General features: G+C 41.2%; 1 protein-coding gene across 1 annotated transcript in view; it reads left to right on the top strand.

The window, feature by feature from the left end:
• The first annotated feature begins 313 nt into the window (after positions 1 to 313).
• si:dkey-175m17.7 (uncharacterized) overlaps positions 314 to 20,780 on the top strand; it is a 32,261-nt gene continuing 11,794 nt past the window's right edge. The window contains exon 1 of the mRNA XM_049593139.1: positions 314 to 627. The gene's annotated coding sequence lies outside the window, so the exon portion shown is untranslated. The remainder of the gene's footprint in view (positions 628 to 20,780) is intronic.

Here is a 20,780-nt window from a genome sequence, read left to right as displayed (position 1 = left end):
TGTTATTATTATAATTGTTATTCTTAATAATAATAATAATAATAACTTAATAATAACTCAGTTTTAAGTGATTTAGAGTTGTTGTTGTTGTTGTTGTTTTTGTTGTTGTTGTTTGTCTGTTCAACATCACCCCTCTCCTCTTCCTCTTCCTCCCTCTCCTCCTCTTCCTCCCCCACCAGCCCGCACGTGCTGCGTGCTCGCCCCTGAGCCTTTCATCCCGTGTGTTTCGCCATTGGTCTGGGATGATGTCATCCACAGTGGAGACAATAGAGCCCACCTCCCCGTCAGTGTCTCCTCACACACGCATCGCAGCTCAGAGTGACACACGCTCAGACGTGACGCCAGCTGAGTTAGCCAAGCACTCCCGATGACATTTATTTATTTATCTATTCATCTAGAGTCCGGCAGAGCTGTGTGCATCTTCTCCTCTAGCCTGGTCTCTTCTGTTTTTTATCCATTTTTCTTTTTCTTTGTAAATACATGAGCAAACGAGCAGGCAGGGAAGGTGTTACACATCTGGATCATACCAACGCAGCGGGTCGTGCTACTCGGGCCACTACAGACATGAGGATGCCTCACACCGCTGCGCATAAATGATGAACACACTACGGGACTGCCACGCTTGATGTAAGTGATGTTTCTTTTTAGTAGCGTTACTTATCGCGGCGGTCGGTCCGGTCGGCCTGCAGCCTGTGTGAGACCCCCATCATCATCATCATCAGCAGCAGCAGCAGCAGGCTGTGCTCAGTGCAGCGGCTGTCACAGCACTACGTGTTGGTCAGGTTTAGCTTTACAGCACAGAAATAAAAACGCTTCCACTATGCCTGCATGCTTCATGTAATTTAATCCACTAATTAAAAGCATGCAATGCGTCCTCGTGGTGCTCACCGCTGCTCGGAGGGGGTCAGCAGTTATGATTGTTTGCCATAATAAGCGTGTATTATTCATGGGGATAAATAACTGCAGCCATGTGAAAGAGCCAAGTGTGCCACAACAAATGATACACATCCACACATGATCAGAGTGCGTACAGGTGAAGGCAGAGGCCTGCTGGCCTGGGCCCTGTCGCCCACATCAGCTTTATTTGCCATCATGGTAAAGGTTCAAAGAATGTGCAGCGATTAAAAAACACAGAGGAAATTAGGCAGCGCGCCATCTAGCGACCGCACAGACAGGAACTAATAGATTTTCCATTACTGGTCTGCAGAACAGCCCCATAAACAACAATGCAGAGGAGGAATGTAAATATTAATAGCTGGGTTTATTTCTGCTTGCGGTGGGGCTGATGGGAGGCTACAAAGAGCTGAGGAGAGGCAGAGCAGAGCACGTGAGCTCATTATTTTTAAATAGCATCAGCAAGCGATTTATTGACATCATAGCCAAGCCTCTAGTCTCTGTCAACACTTGTGCAAGGAGACAAAAGGAAGTGCAGAGACGAAGGAGTGGACGCACATGTGTAAATGACTGATAGGAGCAGTTTGGATCAAACATGCAGTGTATTTATGGTTCAAGCTGACAAATAATTATGTCTCAAAAAGTAGTATTAACTGTGGTGACACTATGGTGAGTGTGAGACAGGCAGCAGAGGCACTAACTTCACAAGCAAGACACATACACAGAAGAATCACTGCGGTGCATTTGCAGGGAGACATTTGTGTTAGGCCGAGCAGTGTATTTCTGATGCTAATATGGATCTGTAATGTGATATGCTCACTTGTAGTATAATGTAGACTAATCAGCCAACTCAGCAGCTCACAGTTTGAAGCTGCTTTTAGTTCAGAGTTTGGATTTCTGGCCTAAACTATAGAGTTCAGTTTAATTTCAAAAATGTATGTACAAAGCCCAATATCACAATCACAATTTGTGCCAGAGGGCTTTATAACACACAACATCCCTCTATCATTGGGCCCTGAGCAGCTGAGGAGGGATCCTTCTCCCAGGACGGACAGACGTGCAATAGATGTCGCGAGCTGACCAAATGCTCACATCAATCCCCTGTATAAAACCATGGGCAGCCATTTCCGGCGATGGTGCAGTGTTTCAGTGGAGCAATAATTAAATTGACTCTGAATCTCTCAGGAAAGATACAGTGTATAATCAGATCTACAGTCTACATGACTGCAAGGGTCAAATTTAAAGATTGACTAAACTGACGAACTCAACTGCTCTTTGTCTTGTAGTTCAATGCAGCAGCAAAGGGACTGCTCAGATTACAAGATATGAAGTATTTTTTAGAAGTATGAAGCTATTGACATTACTTTGAGATGACTATCAAGAGAGGTCAAGATCAGTGCCAAAGATTTGACCAAAATGATTTTGTGGAGTGGCTCAATGAATAGAATTGTCTAAGCCCTGGTCTTCTCTGTGAGGAGTTTACACGTGTTTGTTCAGTTATTTGTTAGGATCCCCAACAGCTGGGCCCTAAAGCACCGCTAATCTTCCTGGGGTCCACCTTTAAAAAAATACATTGTATATTACAGTCCGAAAAAATCAACACATTTAAAAACACACAAAAGTTAAAGTCAGACCATGAATACAATATGTGATATTTCAGTGGTTCCCAACTGGGGGGGTGGGGTTCAAAAGTGGGTCGCGGGTCCGTTCTGCAAGTGACTCACAAATGTGTCACGTTTGTAAAAAACACACTTTATTTTTAAGTACAGTGAATTTCTAGCACAGAGCTGTGTTTCTGAAGTGCTGTTTCCTGCTGTAAAGTAAGTGACTAACATACAGCCACTTGACAAAGACAGCAAATTAGCGCAACGACACGGCCAAATGCAAGTATGACGCTGAATATATCAGACTGTGTGGACCTTGAACCAATTACTAAGAAGAAATCCTGACCCCATTGCTGAACCAGTTGGGAACCACTGTGATATATGCTATGTATATATATGAAAAAAATAATCCTTCCCAGTGTAGTTTTATTTGCTTTCTAAACATTGTATTCTGTGTTACTTTGGTCAGTCACAGTGAAGAACTCCATACTTTCATTGCTTTATACTGTGTGTTTGAAGAAATTAGTGTTTGCCTTAGAGAGTGAAAACCGATCTTCTGTTGCCTGTCTGGTGGTGGTGTGTATGTGTATAATGCTTCTAAATTGTGTTTTAATTGACTGAACTGATATGATAAAGTTTTAGATTGAGAGACTTTCCATGTTGAAAGTAGAAGCGCAGCACCCATCCCGTCTTCAGCTGTTAGACAGTTAAGATGGAGGTGCGTGCTACTGACGTTTAGATTTTTATTTTACTATGGTGTAAGATGAAAAAGTAGGAAGTCTCAACACAGAAACATTAAAATGTTTGGCATTTTTAATCATCTATTATCAAAATATTTGCTGATTAATTTTCCAACTAACTGTGTCAGCTCTAGTTTGCATGTTTTACACTTTATTCTCAGTGCTCCAGTTTAATCGCACAGTCTGCAGACTAGAAACGCTGAACTTTTTACAGATGTGACTGTTTGTTTATGTGGTATCCATGTACGGTTACCTGTATTTTACCCAGTGTGTGCTGGGATAGTCTTTGGTGCCTCTGAATAGGAATGGACAGGTAGACAGTGGATGAATTATTTGCAGACTGTGCGAGAGTCGTTAGGTTCTGTGGTACTTGAAATTAAAACGATCCTTTTAGCCTTAAAATCACTCCCACCATTAATCATGGTAATTGGATACCTCACCCACAAAATAACCATTTGTATATCAGTTACTCACAGAGTCTTACGTTGAACTCACAAAGTAAACTTTTTTTTTTGTTGTATGTCTTAACAGTGAACAAATAATCCAAAATGGTGAACAATCTTTGATGAGTCTGTGTTTAACAGCAACAAAACTTCATCAATCTGCTCACAAACTTTCACACAACTCATGAAGTGAATCCACGTCTCATGTATCCATTCGTATGCTCAGTACTTCCCAAACGCATGCATTTTTATTAAATGGACATAGACACAGATATTTTTGTAAACTAGGTCTTTCCATCCAATGTCCTTTAAAAACAATTCCCATGGACACACATTGTCATGAAGTGCTGTCAAGATCGTGCCAAACTGACATGTGCTGATATAACTCTAACTAAAGCCACGCAAAGAAGGATACGATGTTGGCGAGTCAGCAGCCTGAAAAAAAGCTATTACTAGACGAATACCTGGAGCAGTGACCTCCGTAGCACATTCTGACACCTCTGTACCTCAATATAGTGAAGAGGATCTGTACATTTGTGTGTCAACGTGTAAAAAGTCCTGTTAGTGAGGTTAGAGGCAGCACTATTTTGGCCATGTCCGCCATTGCACAAAATGTTGCCTCACTTGCAACGCCTTGCAACGGAGATACAATACGATACGATACGATACGATATGTCGTGATACAGCACGATACTATACAATACAATACGATAAGATACAATACTACTACATTACACCGAAATTAATTTTGCATGCTCCACTCTGTGTGTAAAAAGTCTTATTAGTGAGGTTAGAGCTGCCATTCTTTTGGCCATGTCTGCCATTGCACGAAATGTTGCCTCACTTGCAATGCCTCACAAAGGAGATACGATATGATGTGATAAAATACGATGCAATACTACTATATTACACTGAAATTCATTTTGCGTGCTCCACTGTGTGTGCAAAAAGTCTTATTAGTGAGGTTAGAGCTGTCATTCTTTTGGCTATGTCTACCATTGCACAAAATGTTGCCTCACTTGCAACGCCACACATAGGAGATACGATACGATACAATACGTTAAGATATTACTTTGTTACACCCAAATCCGTTTTGCCTCCTCAGACAACTCCACTTAAGAAGTACACACATAAATTAGACATATAATTACACACACGGCACATAAAAGCTCACCAAACAGTCATGACCATGAACACATCACATAATATCCTCAGATTCAGATGCTAATGGACTCACTCTGAAGTCACAAGCCGAAAAACCTGTTTTCCTCTTCTGCACAGCAACTCTTAAAACTGAGTTTCTGAAACTCTTCACCCTGCATGGATTTTCACAAAAGGTTCATTGTTAGTGACCTAAAATGTCGTTTGTGTGAAGACAAAAGGCCAAAAATGAGCCATGTTTGTGTGGACCGGGCTTTAAAGTGTAAGGTTTTAGTGAAAATGCATGTATGGGAAATACTAAGCATATGACTAAATAAATGAGACTTGGATGATACTGCACAAGTTGAGTTTGTGAACAGATGAAACACAAAATTTTCTTCACAAATTCATTGTAACATGGAGTGAGTAATTGATGTACAAATGGTCACTTTGTGAGTGAAGTTTCCTTTAAGCATCCCTGCTTCTAAATGATGATGCTGTTACAGCCTCAGGGTGTCCTGTGTTGTTGTTTTCTTGCACACTCATTCTACCTCAGAGGTTTTCTTCAAGGATATGAAAATATGAAGATGGTCTGGCATAAATTCCAGAGGGAGAACAGAAACAGACTGTTGTTACCACACTGCATCTCACAGATGTTGCTGTTGTTGATTTCTCTTTTTGTTTTTTGTTCAAGCTGAGCAACCTTCTGTCAAATAGAAAAGTGTCAGATTGTTTCTGGTGTTATTTTTCTGAGGGGAGAGGCCTGCAGGAGACAATATAGTTTGGGGACCCTCGCTTGCTCGATACAACAAGTTCCTGGATTCTTACAAAGCAGCCGCTCCTTCACTGGTTCAGATCAAAATACACTCTGAAACAAACATCGATCAAATGCTGCCACAGAGCACACAGTGGCTCTCAGTGTGTAATTTTAGACCACGTTTGTTCGAGTGTTGTCTCCACGAATTAATCTGTTTTCATGCCTGTCTGTCTTTTTTGACTGTTTGTTTGCAAAGATCCAGCATGTCAGAAAACCGCAGTTGGGAGGACATTTGGTTGACAGAAATGTTTTGGCACAAGCATCACTTAATATTTTGGTGGCGCTCAGATCTGGGCTTTCCAACATCAACTGATTAAAATTTCATTGCAGCCACGACTGTTCCTTTGAAAGAGATAATTCTCCAAAGATTTTAAAATATATTCAGAGCACATTACTGTTCCTCTTCTTATCGTTATGTGACAGAGAGCTCAAATCCCAACCAACCACAAAACCTTTCTCCAAGCTGCTTTTGTCACTTTCTATTCTTAGTATTCTATTTTAGGATTTAGTCTTATAAAATTGAACAGAGGTCTTATTTTTCAACATTATAATGTGCCGTGGCATTGTGCATGCTCCTCTTTTAAATCATTGTGCTGTTAGAGGTGCCGTCTGCAGCTGATTAGCATCAGTTTGCTCCTTGATTCAAATATTTGATTGGTCTAAATTGGGGCATGTGCAGGAAATCTGGGCCAACATGAGCAAAATATTGCTCTGCAGCCAAAGTGTCACCAAACCCACTTTATCTCCTATAAAATAATGAAAAGAAAATAACTGCTGAGCCTTGGATGTGTGGGGATTATGTCCTAAAAGTCAGGTGTCAGTCTTAGTGTTGAATCAGTTTGACTGAACAGTGAAAGGAGAGAAGAGATGGCTCAATGTTCCCTATCATGCTGCCCTCTGATTGGCCAGTGTGTGCAGTTGCTTCCATCACTTTCTGTCCGCTGACTGTGGAGATTGGGTGATGTAATTATTTTGACTTCCCCTCAGTAGCCTGTAGCGGTGTGAGCTCCGATGAGACAGTAAAACGAGCAGATTACACCGAGAAAAAATTAGTAATGCGCAGACACAGATTAGCAGTAAACATAAAGATGTATTCCTTAAGGATTAATGCAGTGTTGTGAAGTGGAGTGTGCGGTATTTAAGACATGAAGTGAAATGTAAGAATGTTTACGCATCAACACAAGGCTCATCCTCGTGTGTCATTATTGTAGCGTTATCATGGCGTTGTTGATAAAACACTTGTTCGGGCGTCTGAGTCACAATCAAGTCATCACATGCAGCCGGAATTCAAGTTGCAAGTCATTTCCCTTTGTCTCCAGTAAATCTTACATCATTAGATGTGTGACTTAAGCCTGATTACAGTGTGAGTCATTATGAGTTCTCAGTTGGGACCCAGATTTGTCCGTTTTGTTCTCTAACTTCATTTGGTCCTTTTTTTCTTACTGCTGTCCCACTTCACTTGGTCGGGCAATTTAACATTAATTTCATTTTGTTTGTTTGTGACACCATCCTTGAGACGATTCTTAAAGGAGCTGTATGTGACATCCAGAGCTTTTATATAGCAGCAAACAACTACTTGCTATTTAAAGACACAGCAAAGTAATGGCGTCCTGAGCTATAAAAAGAATCGATGTAGCCAATGTGAATCACCCATCAGTTTATCGACTCACGTTTTAAAGCCTCGAGTTTTGCATTTCTGATGTCACTGTCTTGGTTTTTCCGGATCCCGAAGTGACCACATTTGGATGCGAGGTTGAAGCTATGGAGGAGCGTGATGTGGATCTGACTCATAATTAATTAAATGTAAACAGGAGGCTTATATAGAAACCTCCAAACAGTTGTCATGAACAGGGAAATTCGCTACGACAGGGCTTGGTGCCATTTAAAAAATTACAATACCAGTACCCTTAAAGTGATACTGTTACCCATAGAGGACTTCATTTGATACCCATAATGTGAATAGAGTGGAGTATAATATATCCATATCATCAAACACGCTGAACTCGCCGGAGTTGGCACACTGAACACCGTGCTTGACTTTACCACACCAGAGATATTATAGGTTGTAGCTGCTGCAGGAGTGTGAGCTGCCTGCTGGGTACAGAGAGTCCACCTACATGCACAATGGCAGAGCAATATGTTAGCATCACACGCCTAATGTTAATGGTGATTATTAGGTTTAATGACAGAGTCAAGTTGTTTCCGTATCGCTATGAGTTTGTTGGAAACATTTAACAGCTCAGTGATGGACGTTAGCCACTGCTGCTGTGTTAGCTTGTGCTAACCGGGCAGACACTGAACTGACCGTTTGCTGTGATGACAGCAGCTCCAGAGACGGCAGCAACAAAAAGTTTGCTGTAAAGGGCCCCCAGTGCAGAAGGCATTTTAACATGGATGCCTATGAGGAGCCAGCCTCAAGTGACCATTCAAGGAACTGCAGTTTTTGGCACTTCTGCATTGGCTTTATTTTTCAGACCACGAGGTTTCCGCTTAATTGTTACCCTTTGTCTGTTGTTATGGTAGATGGTTTGGCAGCGCGTACATGTTACTGCATGTGTGTATCCCACTGCCTAGCTAATTGCCACCAACTGCACTGCACTCATACAGCAGTTACAGCTGATATCAGGATGGCGTCATTGTGGAAGCGTAACACCCCCCCTCCGGTTTTCCCCCAGGTTAACAATGTTAGCTCTCAGCACTGTTGCTCATGTTAGCACTGTTAGATGCTAGCTGCTAGCTCAGACACCTCCATGTTGAGAGCCATGTGAAGGCAATACGGGCTCATACTCTGAATCATAGATAGATATGCTCTGAATGTCACGTACAACTCCTTTAATAATTATAAAAATTATAAAAACAACTGACATGGAAACATAAAATACACATTTCAGATCATGTGTACTATGTGGCCACATTTATTTGAAGGCTGTATTATGTTTATAACTGATCAAATATTTAATCAAATAGTACTTTTCATACAAACATGCAGCTCAAAGTGCTTCACATAGCAAAATTTACAGAACAGAAAAATAGTAAATAATAAAATAAAAGGAAAACAAAAACAAAAAATAAAAAAAAATTGCCTTAACAAAAAAAAAAAAAATCAATTAATAAAAGTCAATAGAGTAAATTAAAACAAAACAAACACCAGGGACAAAATGAGTGTAAAAAAACTAAATTAAAATTTCACTCGCTTCTTTCAGGAACACCTGACCTTCACACATTAACATGCTTTCACACTCTTGCTGCTGGTAATTGAATGGTTCGTGTTATGGAAGTTTGGGGTGAAATAGCACATTCAGATGCAATTTCTGCTCAGTTTGGCGAGCAGCCATCTGCACAGGGTGCTTTAGTTGTCATTATCATTCATATCATATTTGTGATGGGCAGGAGGCCCTTCCCTCTCTGCCGACTTTCCCCCACTACAACTCATTCTGCCACAGTAACAATTAACATTTCCACCCCGGCGGATGTTGAAAGTGAGACTCTACATGCTGCTGTGACACCAGTGTCAAAGCTCACTGCAACACTGTGCAGAGTATTTGTATTTAATAGAAGTAGATTTTAACCTCATTTGTGAATTTGGAACCAAATTAAATGCTGCCCACAAAACTTCATTGGTGATGAGGCAAATTGATTTCCAGTGTTCAGCAATTAATCAGAGAGTCTGTTTTTCTGATGTTTGGCTTGTTGGATTTTGATGCCAAAACATGCTTGAATGTTTAAATCCTGATTAGCCTGATCATTTTGTGCTTCTCTGCTGATTTGTGAATTAGCTCGTTATCTGATATCAGCGCCTGTGCAGGCCAATCAAAGTCTTTTCATTCGTGAGACCAATATTTGCTGATAGCTTACAGCTCTTTTACTCCGCTCATAACATGTAAAATCATGTCTAATTCTGTATCATATGTGTAAATCTGATGGTGCACATTCATTAAGATTAAGAATACTACCACTACATGAAAACACAAAGGGACCAACTCCCATTTGTTTTCCTTTTAGTTTGTCATCAATCAAGTTGTCAGGTTGAATTATTGAGTAGAAACTGTCTTACACAGGTTACTCTTAATCAGCAGGGGAAAACAGACAGCCTGGCTCTGCCCAAAGGTAAAATAAAAAAATCTGAGCACCTCTAAAACTGATTTAACACAGAGACTGACCTCCAAAGCTCATCATTAAGGTTATACCTCACAAGAATTGTTAGCGACTGTTGACAGTATTGCCATCGAAAGAGATAGTGAAAGCCAACACCAGCTTTGTCTGCTTAGTGCTTCCCCTCACTATATTTTTTGGCACTGTGTCCGTGATTTCCAAAGCCTCCTCTTAAGATGTGTGCTGCTTACACTCTGGCATCTGGTTGCTACCTTTTTATAAAGTCATGACCTCACCTGAGCATGGATGGGTTACTGATCAGGCCTATCCGGCTCAGGCCCAGGGGCCAAAAGTTTCACAACCTCTGCTGGCATTCAGCTGCAAAATATCACTCGAGTTAACATGTAACACCCAGGAAGAGACTCAAAATAACCACAAGAAGATGCAAAGAAATGCTAAGAGAAACAAAAAGATTTGTCGTGACTGCAAAGACACGCAAAAATGCAACAACATAAGTGGCGAAATCACCATGAAGTCTGTGTTTCTTGGTCCTATGTGGGAGAGGTAGCGGGGCCTTTTGCACATCTGTGCCCAGGGGCCCATTGTCTCAAATCTGCCTATGCACCTGTACACTGTGCTGAGGAATGCCCCTGTCACAGCAAAATAATACGATACGATACGATACTACTATATTACACTGAAATTCATTTTGCATGCTCCACTCTGTGTGTAAAAAGTCTTATTAGTGAGGTTGGAGCTGCCATTCTTTTGGCCGTGTCTGCCATTGCAAAAAATGTTGCCTCACTTGCAATGCCTCACCAAGTAGATACGATACGATACGATACGATACGATCCATGTATTGCAAATATGAAATACAATATATTGCAAATTTAAATCTAAATATAAACTAAATAATAATAAATAAATACACTGCCACACACTGCTGGTGGGTCATATGTAAGCTATGAGTGCTGACGAGGACCAGAGGGCGGGAGCACATTACACCAGTTTTAAAATTGCTGCATTGGCTCCCCGTGCGCTTCAGGATCGATTTTAAGGTTCTTTTATTAGTTTTTAAATGTCTTAATGGTCTTGGGCCTTCTTATTTATCTGACCTGCTTTTACCATATCAACCCTCGCGGACCTTGAGGTCCTCCGGCACCGGCCTTTTAACCATACCACAAGTTAGGACTAAAACACACGGGGAGGTAGCATTTAATTATTATGGCCCCCGATTGTGGAACAGCCTGCCGGAGAACCTCAGAGCTACAGAGACTGTTGATGTTTTTAAAAAGAGGCTCAAGACTCATCTTTTTAATCAGGCTTTTTAACTGATCTCTTTATTTATCTATTTTAAATTTCTCTTATAACCGATTTATCCATCCATTATCTATTTTTTATTTATTTTTTATATTCTTACCCTTCCTCTTTTTACGTTCTTATCTCATTTAACCTTTATCTTTTGTTATTTTAGTTAGCCTATAGGTTTTAGTTTTGATGCATTTTATGTCTCTGTTTTAGAGCATTCTTACCTAGCTACTAACTCAATTTTATGAGCTAAATAGCTTTTTGTTGGGTGGGAGGGTTGAGTTTTCTCTTTTCTTTTTGTTTTCTGTTTGGATCTTTGTTGTTTTTAACCTCTATGAGGCACTTTGTGTTACTGTTGTATGAAAAGTGCCATATAAATAAAGGTGATTTGATTGATTCGATTTGATTTGATATGTGAAAAATCCTGCACAGTATATCTTAAACATGTTATTTGTTCAATCTATACAAAAGCCAGAGTATCAAAACGGCAAGCTGTGTTTTTAGAGCATTGTTTTAACATTGTGCAATTGCATTATTTAGCCCGTCTAGTTATGTAATAATCAACAAAATCTATTCATTTTGTCATTAATTCAAGTGTTATTGGTTTTGGTACGATTCCACAACTGTTTTTGCTGCTTAAGGAAGACGAGGTGACAGTGGCTAGAGGCCAACGACACCTGAGACAGTAACATTCCTATATTGGCTTATGTGCTGTCAGTAATCCTTGTCAGGTTGCTGACAGCACAAATCCATCAGCACACTTTTTTTTTTACACCTTGACATGCAGGTCTTCTTTGCAGGAACCTGTTCATTGATTTCCAGTCACATCAGCAGCCTCACAGCAAACCTACTGAGACTGTTTGTGGATGTAGAATCTCCTTTAGGCAGAATGTACCTAAGTGTACTTACTCAAATACATTAACACATACTTGAGGTACTTGTACCTCACTTGAGTATTTAATTTTATACTTCCACTCCACAAATTCACAGAGATAAATATTGTTCTTACAGCTTTGGGCTATTTAATTTTCAGAGGACAGTTTTCCACCCCCCTCCTGTCCAGGGAAAACCATGCATCTTCAGATGTGTTGATGTTGAATGTTTGTGATAAACTGAAAGATGAAGTGCTCCTTTATGTGTTTAAAAATTCTGTAAGTTCTTAAGCTAAATCAACTCTTAAGAAACCCTCCTGGATCAGCTGAAAAATGCATCATCACAAAGCTGTTTTTCTGACACCATAAAAAGTTAGTGATCCGTAGTTCTCACAAGAAAGTGACACTAGATTGATGATCTAATAGAGTAAGATGCAGTGCTGTAGATTAAACTACGCAACAGTGTATAAAGGAGTGAAAATGAGCACAACCTTAAACATCTACAGCAGTAAAATGCAACATACACATCAATGCAGAGAAGGTGAAGGACGAACCCAAGGTGATATGTAAACTCATCTTCATTGGTCGACTACAAACATGACGTATCATCTGAAACATGGAAGTAGCTACATGCCCATTAGCCCACAGCGTCATTAACAGGCGGCTCGCTCAGTGTGTGACGTGCACTTGTAGATAAAATATAGGCCTATATTAATGAAGGTTCATTAGTACGCTTTTGTATTTCTCTGTAATGTAGCACAGTGTTAACAATGTTACTGATACTATTCTTTCTCACACCTTCAACTCAAACCATTGTGTTGCCCCGCCCAAAATATATCATTTCATAATTTAATTAATTTCGTAAACATGGGGCGCCTAGTCGACTAATGGCTCTAAATGACGACTACTGGTCGACGAGGAAAATTCCTAGTTGGGGGTCAGCCCTAGCATCTACTGAAGTAAAAGAGGAGAGGGAAGGTGGATGGGTCAAACAAAATCCAGACTTTAACCCAGGAGCCTGCTGGTCATGTCCCATGTGAAACCAAAAGACATAGTGTAGCATACTGCACTAGTCACCTATGTCACCTGATCTATCTTGGGTGTGTTGTAGACGGGTCCTTATCTACAGAGATTGCTATGTTGCACAGCCATGTTTCTACAGTAGCCCATAACAGACAAACCAAGCTGGCTCTATATAGGGCCACGAGCGTTTTTGCGTCAGCCTCAATAGTTAATTGCCCCTCTGCAACAAGAGCGTTGGAAAACAGATTATTTAACATGAAACTTTTTTTTTACCTGTTTAACTCACTTTATGTGTTTGTTTTAGAGAGAGCGGGACCTCTGCAGATAATTTGGCTCCCGGTAAAAACCTGAACGTCTGAATCAGAAATAAGGTGAGCGCACATTAGCTGCCAAACAGTGTTGAAGAAACACTAATTTGTAACATGAAACTGCTTTATTCAGTGTTTTTACCGGTTTTAATCACCTGGGGTCTCATTTATAAAACAATTCGTAGGATCCGTACTAAAAATGTACATACAGACAAAAGCCAAAAATGGCATGCGCCAAACGCCATCTGCGTTGCCAATTTCCTGTCTCCAGAATGTTTGTAAGCATGGGTCAAAGTTTCTCCCATCACGTCTGTTTTTATAGATCACAACTTTTGTGTGGGAAGTGGCAAACGTCTCTTTCAGGCCTCGTTTTGTACATGTGCGATGTTTATAAATGAGACCCCAGGTTGTTTTGGAGAGGAAGAGACCTCTGTGAAAAATTTGCCTTCTGGTGAAAACCTCCTTAACAATGAACACTGAAGGAATTCTAACCGGGAGAACTTTCAGCTGGTTGCAATCTGCTAGATTCCACTAAATCCCCCTGAATCTAACACACTGCTCCTTTAAGTAAAGGATGTGCCTCTGCCTGTAGGATCTGACACCAACTGTTTGACCCTCACTGCTGTTAGGTATATTACTGTGAACATCCTCGTGCCTCTCTCCTTCGTGCCCAGTTGCCCGTAGCTCTGGCTGTCCAGCTGTCAGTTTGGTTATGTGTGTATATAAAGAGCGAAGTGGACCGCCTCCTGTCATTTTGTGCCAAACACGAGCAAAAACGTGCAGATGTGGATTGTCCTCTGACAGAAACGGCCTGCTCATCAGCCTCTGGAAACAAGTGACTCTGATGACTAATTTTCCTCCAATCCACCATCTGAAGAGGCTTTTTCTTCCACTGTGATGAAAAAGAATCTTGTTCATGCAGCAGAGGAAGAGATTCTCTAACTCAAGCAATTTTACAGGCCCGTAATTGAGCTGCACATCCTCACATTATTGCCTGGTTTTTGCTCTGGTGCTGTCCACTCTGCTGCGTGGGTGTTTTGCTGTCAGGTGCCTTTTGATGAAGGAGCCGCATAAAGCCGGGGAGGAGAGGGAGAATGAGAAGACCGCCATCAATCTTGCACAGCCAGACAACCATCTGTTCCCAAAAACATCAGCCCCCTCAACAGCTTGTCCCCAAAAACACTCGCACCGCACCGCCTCTGCAGCTGGAGACGCGCTGTGCAACACTAAATCTACAATGTACCTGATTACTGTAGAGCACGGTGATGTTCTTTATAGTCTGCTCTCCACTCTAAGTCATGCACTGTCCTCCTGTCCTGTACGCTTAGATCCATCACTTCATGCACATAAACAAAGAGTGAATTCTGTTGTCCTCACAACATAAAATGATTCCAACCTTGATTTCTTTTATGAGCTATTACAGAGTTCAGAGGTGCTGAGCAAGCAAATGATATCTATTTATGATACTGCAGGTTTTGCTCAGGTGTTTGGGAAAGAGTTAAATCATCTGGAAAAACATTAGCATGTGCACCACTCTCCCCTCTCTGGCTCATGACTGTAGAGCTGTTATCTTCATTCTGCTGGTGGGGTAGCAGAGAGCCGAGGGAGGGCGTCATGATCTCCCCCGTAGGCTTATGCAGCCCTCGCTAACTGGAGCTGAGTGGCACTCCTCTTCTCCTTCTTCTTTTTTGAAAATATCTCTTTTTATCTGTGGGAGTTTGCATTCTACACTTTCATGTGCTCCAACTCTGAAGCAGCTAACGTGATTGCAAAGCTTAGCATGTGTTAGCCTTTCCCTTAAATATTAATATACGCCTAATCATGTGCATACATTTGCATTTGCCTCTCTGCTCCTTGATCCATCCTGCGACATTTGTTTATTCAGCCAATTACAGGGGGTTGACTCTTTAAAGAAACTCACATAGCGTCCTCAGAGGCTGTTATGCCTCAGCTCTGCTCATAACTTATTCACACCTTACTGTAAACTCCTGTAGTCATGTGTGCTTAGTAGATATATTATGCAGTCTTACATACTGATATGAGTAGTCTGATGCCTAATATTGCTGCAGCCATGCAGTGGGATTCTAACAAAGGGATGAGCTACCTCTTTAAGGGTAACTTCTTCAACCTGGACACTATTTCACCATGTGTTTGTGTCCAATGCCCCTTTTCCACCAAAATTAGTGGATGCATATGCATGTGTATTCCTGTTGAACACAGGAAAACACCACTAAAAACTAGGCTGTAGACTCCTCTCCCATTGCCAGTAGAGTCAAGTTATGTATACAGTTCTACTGCAGATGAGTATGCCTCTCTCTTTTTGTGGTATGTCAAGTTCGATGCCATGTATAGGCTGGAAAACAGCTTAGTGAACGGTAGAAAAACGCAAGAGGCCAGCGAAAATGTGACCGTGGGGACCTCTTTCTATAAGGCCCAATCCCAATAACCCCCCCTTGTCCACTACCCCTTGGCCCTCAGAATCAAGCAACGAGGGGTAGAAATCTTTCCCTAGGAATTGGAACATCACTCACTACGTCACCATGTCACACATACGTAACTATTTTAAACAGGAAGCTGCGAGCCATCTACATTTCCAACCGGTATCTACAATGGAGTCTCATTCATCCTACCGATCACATTTGTCGCATTCATCATGCTTCGTTTAATGAACGACAGACGACAGGGGACTTCTGCTAGCTAGCTAACCAGCTAACATTACGAGGCAGCATAGTTATACTAGCTGGCGTGTTATCGTAATGTGAAAAGTCTGACAACTTTGCAGAACAGGACAGATGACAGATGCCAGATAGTGCGAGCTAGCTAGCAACCTGACGACGGTAACGTTAGCTATGTATGAACTTTTTTCCCCGTCTCTTGCTTGGTGGTAGCCATGGCAACGTCTACCCCTCACTGGCAAGTCAGCATCTGAAACCCCTCGCTCCGAAGGGCAAGTTTCATACCCACTACCCCTCGTTATGCCCCCTACCCCTACACGCAAAAAGGAATTGGGACACTACTACCCCTCGCAGGAGCGCGCAAATGTAGGAGTAGGGCCAAGGGGTAGGTCTCTGTCAAACTTGGTCGATGTCTAAGTGCCGCTTGAGCGGAGACTGACAGTATTTTGTGGTGGCGCATCATTGTATCTCACTGGTAAAGGGGCTAAAATTAGCACGTTTGCCCGTATTTTGTAATTCTGTCAATGCCGATGAGAGCCAGAGCTGATTAATACCAGTATCTACTGCAGAGCCATTTCACCCGGGTGTGATTGCCAATTCTAACCTTTCCAGTTACATACAAAAGTCAGATGTTAGCGGGTATTAGTGGGTTTTTTGCAGTGACAAAGGGGCTTTTGAAACTGATCCAGTAATGAGCAAGAGCACTGCAGCCAGCAGTGGCGAAACAGGCCGCAGTGTAATGTTAGTTGGTAAGTGACCCTTCGCTAAGTCCTGCCCTTGAACACAGTCTGACCAATCTTTGTGTAGCATCAGCCAGCTCAGACACAGGGTTCAGCATCTACACAACTGTGCCCCATAGACTCTTGTGCAATCAATCAGATTTTCTTCATCTTCAGGTTGGTTTTGTGGACTTTGAGCTAGTTATGGTTAAACATTGTGGGATGTGTAATAGTGAAATTTATTACCCAGAGAGGTTGGAAGGAGACACATTAAACTTTATACGTTATTAAGTTAGCACTTCTATGCTATGTTAGCTAAAGAAGGTATAATGAATGTCTTCTCTCTGTAATCACTTTTTAGTTTTTCCACAAATTAGATATTTCTTTATGGAGTGCACTTGGTGACAGTGAGCTACATGCCAGCTCCATGGCTTTACAGACCATCACAAAGGGGATGGGTTTAGTGAAAGGTCACCAATTTACATCCACAAAATGTGCTTGTTTTTGCCAGTGACAGGCTCAGATTATTATGACACCATCATTGACAGGATCCCTACACAGGTTGACCTTTTTGGTAAAGCATAAGGTCTTTTTTGTTTAACTGGAGCGAGCCTCCAAATTTGCTATCATCAAACCCACACTTCACTTAATGCCGACAGAAACAGAATAAAACTCACAATAGCAGTCCTGGTTTGCTTTTTCACTGCTCCAACAATCACCAACTCTGGTCTGGTTAAAATAAACTCTTAATTCACCTGGTTAGATGTGAAAAAACTGCTGGCTCTATACATGCTAAAAATACTGTTTATTTAAGTGGAGTCTGGTGGAAATGGCGAAGGCAATTTGAGGGCGGTTTCTAGTAAAACAAAAAGGATCTCACTCTTTAACTGAAGGGTCCATGTCTGTATTGATCCTTTCCATAATATTGCCAGACACTCCGAATAATATTCTGAGCCTGTCAGTGGCAAAAACAAACACTTTTAATGAACTTGCATTGACAGTGTGAACATGTCCCAAGTGGTTTCATTGTGGCCTGTTTCAAGGCTTCAGGCTGCAGCGCTCTCAGATTCAGATTCAGCTTTATCTGTGTCCCCGTAGGGCAATTAGTGTTGCAGCAAGTAAAAAAGACATAAAAAATGTACAAGACATACAATTAAAAGTCTAAGAGGGGGGGATAATATAGTGTGCTGAAACAACAATCAGTAGCAGCGACTCAAATGGAAGTAATACAAGATAGGTAAAGTGCAAACAGTGCACTTTCCCTATCTTGTATGGGCTTGAGCTCTCGCTCTCGCTCAATACTCAACCAATTTCAAAACTTGTTATTCCCATTTGTCACTCAGACAAAAACACACGAGAAGATAGAGTCCAGGTTGAAATATTCCAAGGTTACTGTCTAAGTTTCAAAGTATTAACACACATAGGTTTAAGAGTTTATTATTGTGCTCAGTGGTCGTCTGGCCATAGTCTACAATATTACAGTTATACAACACAGATTGTCTAATGGCCTCTGACTTGTGAGATATTAATTTTGGCCATCAAACTGAGCAGAGTTCCTTTTTTCCTCTCTGTTGTGTTTTCTCGGAGCTGACAGACTGGCTGCCGCCTCAGTTCAGGGATCTTGTAATTGAAGCTATTAACAAGGGGGCAATAATGGAAAAAAAAGAAGTCAGTACTCTTTGTACTGCTTGGCTGTAACTTCCAAGTGAAACAGATTGAGGCGGCTCATTTTTGAAAGACAATCACAGCAAACACGCACAGCAGCGCCCAGCATGTACTGTATGTTGGCAGGCAGAGCAGGTAGCTCACAGCCTTTTATCTGACTCCATTAATGTGTTAGAAAGACCAACCAACTGGAGGGATTTCACATGAAGACAGTTAATTAAACACAGCTTTAATTAACCTCCTAATCAACAGTGCTCACACCATTTTATAGTTTTATTCCCACTGGTGGATCCTGTCACCAGCTGCCCTGTGGCAGCAGGGAACAAAAACACAGAGATGACAGGATACCTAAACTCTCAGCAGTGTTTGCTCTGTTCTGTCAACATTTTAATTGTGTAAAACCAAAGTTACTGCAAAAACAAATCATCACAGCTGACACAACCAGTGGTGGAGGAACTATTTAAATGCTTTACATAAAGGTGAAGTGTGTAAGATATGGGGGGTTTAGTGGCGAATGCTGAAGCTGAAACTTCTCCCAGTGAGATTTCTTTCAATGTTCATTGTTGATGAGGTTTTTACCAGACGCCACAGAGGTCACTTCCTCTTCCAAACAAATGCACCAGGAAATCTGAACCAGTAAAAGCACTAAATAAAGCAGGGTCGCATTACAAATAAGTGTTTCTCCTACGCTTTTTGGCATGTTGGAGACTGGTGCCTAGCTCACCACATGCTATTATGTGCTCTCCTTTTTTCTCTGATAAATCAATCGAGGCTTTTACTGGGAACTGAATTATCCACAGAGGTCTCCTCCTCTTCAAAACAAATGGACCTGGTGATTAAAACCAGTACAAACATTGAATAAAACAGTGTTTTCTGTGTTGGGTGCTCAGGTGAGGTCAAGACTTAACAAAAAGGTAGTGACCAGGTGCCAGACCATGAACAGCACGCATCCAAGAGACACAGCGCAGACAATAAGCAAACATAGTGAAGCAGAATGAGAATGCAGAGTGACTCTGGGGTTGGCTTTTACTTTCATTTTTGCTTGCAAGCGTGTTTACAACCATAACAGACAATCATGCATAGTGTACTTACAATAACAACACTACTACTTAAGGTATGCTATGCAGGATTTTTCATAGAAGACAAATCATAGTCACCCAAAAGTGACCCCTTAAAATCATCATTTCTGACCCACTCTTACTGTGTGGTGGTGTATTGATCCGTCCTCTGTCTGTATTTTCTTATTTTTCTTGTCAATTTGCTTTGTTTGGGACATTCCTGGGCACAGGGTGCAGGTGAGGTCAGGGCTTTATAAGAAGCGACCAACTGCCAGACCACAAGCGGCACACATCTAAGAGGCAGCTACAAAGACTGCGGACATGGTGCAGAAACAATGCAGATATAACTAATCTGGGGTTGTGTTATGTCCCCTGTCAAAGGGGGACTTAGACATAACATGCTGCAGCAGTTTATTTAAACCTTTGAACGCTGAGCAAATTGTTGTGATTTCTTTCACAAACATGGGAAAAAAGGCAATGAGCAACTTGGTAAGAAATGTCCCACAAAACTGCAAAAAAAAACAACTAATAGATGCAGAAAAAAAGATGGGAAAAAGCTAGGGAAAACTATATCATTTTTATTTAATTTTATTTCAATTAATTAATTTATTTTATTTAATTTTTTTGATTTTTTTTTTAGTAAAACTTTTTTTTTTTTTTACTGATTTTCTTGTTTTTAATTTTCTCTTTTTACGAATTTCTTCCTTCGTTGCTCATTGCCTTCTTACCTTGTTTTTGAAAGAAATCGAGCCAATTTGCTCAGGTTTCAAAGGGTTAACTTCAGGGTAGAGCAGTGCCCTAAACAACAAACAAAAATATGCTAATGGGCCCTAAACTTACTTTGCAAAAACAAATGTGAAACAAAAGACAAATTTCTAACCTAAACTCCTACCACGTGAAACAAGAAAAGAACACGGCGATGCCAAACACAAAAAGACTTCTTACTGTTACTAAATCTGTTTCAAGTGCTCTATTTACAGTGTTCGGACAAAATAATGTAACCAACTAATAACTCAGTGTACACAGACTCGTTTACAAAGTCAGAAGTTTTTTCCTGCAGGTACTCACACACAAGTCCACGTTCACCGTTCTAAGTACTGGCTTCTCTGGAAGTGGTTGAGGTGAATGGAGGGAAGATCATCTGTCAGCTGTCATTTAAAAATCTTCTGTCACGCCCTGGACCAATCCGGTGACAGCAATCTCTGCGAATTGTCCAATCAGCAAACACCACCTGCCTTGCAACATCCAATCACACTCAACCACATGCACACACCCTGAGGGGAGGAGAGAGAACACACACAGAGAGAACACAACAATAATGGCCTGGGTCACAACAGCTGGCGTTCACTCTCACTTTTGTCGGCAATACTATTTACAAACAGCAGCTGACAATTGCTGCATAGTGCACCTTTAAGGGTGTC

Source organism: Epinephelus fuscoguttatus, linkage group LG12, assembly GCF_011397635.1.
Source record: "Epinephelus fuscoguttatus linkage group LG12, E.fuscoguttatus.final_Chr_v1".
NCBI classification, from domain to species: domain Eukaryota; kingdom Metazoa; phylum Chordata; class Actinopteri; order Perciformes; family Serranidae; genus Epinephelus; species Epinephelus fuscoguttatus.
This window is presented reverse-complemented; position numbering and strand designations above follow the sequence as displayed.